The sequence below is a fragment of the Manduca sexta genome, chromosome 21, assembly GCF_014839805.1.
Source record: "Manduca sexta isolate Smith_Timp_Sample1 chromosome 21, JHU_Msex_v1.0, whole genome shotgun sequence".
NCBI lineage: Eukaryota > Metazoa > Arthropoda > Insecta > Lepidoptera > Sphingidae > Manduca > Manduca sexta.
In genome coordinates, this window is record NC_051135.1 from 12,097,183 (window position 1) to 12,101,548 (window position 4,366).

General features: G+C 34.4%; 1 long non-coding RNA gene across 1 annotated transcript; it reads left to right on the forward strand.

Annotated features, from left to right (window-relative positions):
- The first annotated feature begins 231 nt into the window (after positions 1–231).
- On the forward strand, positions 232–3,348 carry LOC119190048. Its single transcript, XR_005112750.1, has 2 exons — positions 232–1,026; positions 1,800–3,348. It is a non-coding gene; the product is annotated as an uncharacterized LOC119190048 (long non-coding RNA).
- Positions 3,349–4,366: the final 1,018 nt, after the last annotated feature.

Here is a 4,366-nt window from a genome sequence, read left to right on the forward strand (position 1 = left end):
ATTGTCTGAAATGTCTTGAAATCAAGCAGTCGGTCTTTTAGTTTCCGTTTTAATGATTTTTTTTGGACGAACTAATTTAGTATAGTTATACTCGTAGTTTGGCGATGTCTATTCCGCGGTATAACGAGTTATTTATTTAAATAAATAATTATTTAATTACTTATTTATTTACCCCACAAATAACTGGTATTCAAATAAAAATTACACTAAAATAAATGTTGTTTTTTGTAGATAATGTTTCCATTAATAAGTAAATGTATTCAGAAGTATGTACAATATCTTTACGACTATGTGTGGGATCATGCTTCGTTTTTAAATGTATGTTTAGTATGCCTCCTAAAGAATGTCAAATCATATTTCTTTTTCAATGAAATGAAGGAGTCCTGGAATATTTCGAATGCATGTTATTATGTGAGTATTGCATCCAACGTGTCTGACAAAACCTCCTTGTGTCTCCCCTAGAGTAATCTTTTGTATTTTCTTACACAAAACAGTCTAATTTCAACCTATCAAAGCAGTACTTAAAGTACTCGTAATTCTGTTTTCCATAGTAATTTCTACATAAACGTTTAATTGCAGTAATATTCGAGACACTCGGCGGAAAGCAGTACCTACTTTTTAACGGGCATCGATTCACCAAAAACAAAGTGATTGGTCCCAAAACATGGTGGGTGTGTTCCAAGAGATGCTCCACTAAATGCAAGTCTTCCATCACCACGATCTACAAGAACATCATCAAAATCGGACAACCACATTCACACCATCCCGACATTGCACACTATGAGGTGGGGATTGGAATTTCGAAAAACAATTTATATTATTTCTGAATTTGGTGATGGCGAGATATTGGAATAGAGAATCGGAAAAGAGCCTGGTGGAGCTGATGATAAAATCGGGTTCGACATATCTGCGAGTGTAAGCAGAGAAGGAATGATGCCAGAAATTTGCGAGAATAACCTTTATAAACATTACGCTAAATGTTAGCAGCTGTAGGAGTAATCATGAAGAAATATGGCGCGGCTTGCGGTTAGAGCTTTAATTTTAATTACTATGTCTAGCAGTGTTATTGTTGATGATAAATTACTAGTTGCAATAATAATAATAATAATATCAGCCCTGTATTATATACTTGCCCACTGCTGAGCACGGGCCTCCTCTACTACTGAGAGGGATTAGGCCTTAGTCCACCACGCTGGCCTAGTGCGGATTGGTAGACTTCACACACCTTCGAAATTCCTCTAGAGGAACTTCTCAGATGTGCAGGTTTCCTCACGATGTTTTCCTTCACCGTTAAAGCGAACGATAAATACACAAAGAATACACACATGATTTTTTAGAAAAGTCAGAGGTGTGTGCCCTTGGGATTTGAACCTGCGAACATTCGTCTCGGCAGACCGTTCCATACCCAACTAGGCTATCGTCGCTAGTTGCAATATTTCTCGATAATTCATTATGGTGTGGTAGTTATAGCTTATTTGTGAGGCTTATGTAATCATAGCAGTTCGTAATGAAAAGAAAATCTGTAGTTAGAAATTGTTTAATAAATTTATCTGTAATTTAATATTATATAATATGTGAATTAATCATAATAAAAAATATGTGTCCATTTATTGCTTCGATTGATCCCATTTACAGTTTACGATTTAATTTTAAAGAATATTGTGTAATACACGGACTTTGTACGATTCAAAATGCACCAAGTAATGGGAATAAGTGTTGTGTGTAACTTCAATATCTTATAGATTAGTATTAAAAACATTTGACTAATGTTTGTTATTGAATTGCCGTTATGTTTACAGGTTATAATATGGTGACCAATGAAAGTGGAACTAAAACATTTATGTGGTACCATGGTTATCGTTACTCGAAACATCACACTGTGGGACACAGGGTGTGGTGGGTGTGTAGTAGAAGAAGATCTTTACGATGCCCTGCGTCCATGGTCACCTTCAATAAGAAACCGATTGATGTTAACGCAAAACATACTCATAAAAATTACTAATCATGTATATTAATGGATTTTTATTGTTACTTGTTACATCATCTATATATAGTTTGTAAAAAGTACCATATTTTTAGATTTTTTATGTGTCTTCGCTGCTGGATTAGGACTATTCATTATTACATTAATGGACATGAATGACTAATGACTATGACATTAATGGAAATGTTTGAATCAAAACCTGCTTTAGTATTCCATTGTGGGTTTATGAGCCACCAAAAACTTCTTTTAGACTGTAATTTTCTCACGTGGATCTAAGGATAGCTTAAATCCTAGCGATGAGAATCCCATAAATGATTATCCTTAGTATTACACGTATTATACGACTAATTATAATCTTAATGATCTGACTTTGTCAATTCTTTGTTTTAAGCCTTAATTCTAATCTGTAGTCAACATTGATAAATATAAAGTATGGTATATGCGTTACAGTTTACTATTTAGCTAAGAGCATTCGGTCTTATACGTTACCAGCTATCGTTACCGTCTCTACTATTCAACAAAGCAATATCATTTTAGTAACTCAACATCATATACGAATTAATTTAAGCGTATTAAAGTACAATATATTAAACTATTTTACGCTGCACCTTCGTGATCACGCTGCGTACCACGAAGGCTGCAAATTGTTAGAAACGTCGTGAAATAATTATAATATAAAAAAGTGCGATAAAATCCGTAAAATAGTTTTATTTAAATGTTTAACATTCACGTAAACATGAGAAATCATTGCTCTCTCATTATTTGAAATCTTACTTATTAATGTTTGTTTCATAAAATGCATTCATTAGACAAGATTTGCATCATATATTGTTCATATGTAGCACCGCATGATGAGCGACGAACAATATATAATATAATGTGATTCAAGAGTGTTCTGCCACTTGTATATCATAGTTATGTAAGCTGTATATATAGGTTTCCTAATAAACATGGTACAGCTAGTATTGCGATATTCACATCCGCTTCCGCCAATATTAATCTATCTTTAGTTGATTTCGATTTTTTTATTACTTTTTGTATGTAATGTTGTTAATTTTGTTGGCAACACTTCATAAATAAAATAAAATAAAAATCTATGATCTTTAACGCGAGGCGTCGCACACTCTACATGCAAATGCAGACGTATAAAGTCCTCAGTCGAGTTATATTATAAACAAGACGAATTTTATGCCTTTGTACCACGTTTATTGGTAAAGCAACAATATACATAATATGTATTTCCTCTGAGAGTTGTCTAACAATCTAGTCGATATGTCTGTTATTTGATTTTATAGTGATATTAAAGTATTAATCTGTGTGTTGTGATAGTTTCCTGCAATAATAATAAATTGATTTTAACGCTATATAATTTCTTTTATTAATTGATCATCTTTAGAATAATTGGTTGTCGAAAATTATTTACATAATTTACTGAATTTTAAACGTGAGTATTATGATATTAAACTATATTATCACTTTTTTAAACCAATTTCTTGTATTATCTATTGATTCAGTTGGTTTTTTGCCGTAATACTGTAGTAATAATTAATTAATAATCAAAATACTTGTTCCAGAAGAAGCCGTGTTTGGATTGTCGAACCGAGGTAATCCTGTAATTTTGCACAGCGGCTACAAGTTTCTGAAGGAGCGAGACTTCGGAGCGAAGACCAGATGGTCCTGCGTCAAGAAGAGGACCGTAAAATGCACAGCCGCTCTCACCACTGTGGACAGTGTCATTATCAAAATCGCGGGGACACACAACCATGACTAACGCAATTTATTAGGGCATAGATACCTTAGGATAATGCGATACAGGCACAGGGGTCCCGAAAACAGAGGGTCCTAGCATCAGTATATTTTTTTTAGGTCACCAGATTGATTAAACTAAGAAAGCATGTTACCTATCTAAAGTTTGGTCGTGTTATACATTGGGTCTGGAGGCCCCATTTTTGTTGGTACTGGGGCTCTGGGTTAGATAGCTGGGCCACAGGTTTATTATGGTACATCGAGAACTGCTCAACTTACATATCGAGTTGGAATTTCGAACTTCTCCCTATGATAAATTTCTATGCGGGATAAAGATAAATTAGTGTTCCTTGAAACTCGCCGAGCTTTACAGCTCGGTGTCATTGTGCATGCCACTGCTGTTACTGGCTTACAGGAGTTGTCGTGGTGAGTGTGAGAGCGGGAAAGTCTTTAATCTACATATCGAGAGATGGAAGAACTGTATAAAACAGTAGTTGCTTTATTAAATGCAGAATGTCCTGATTTTGTATGAGATGTGCGTCTGTACTGTTCGCCTTTTGCCAACAGTGACGAAGGCTCGTACTTATGTGTAATATTAAGCAACTAATGGTGAACTGTGATTTATGTGGTAGGTAT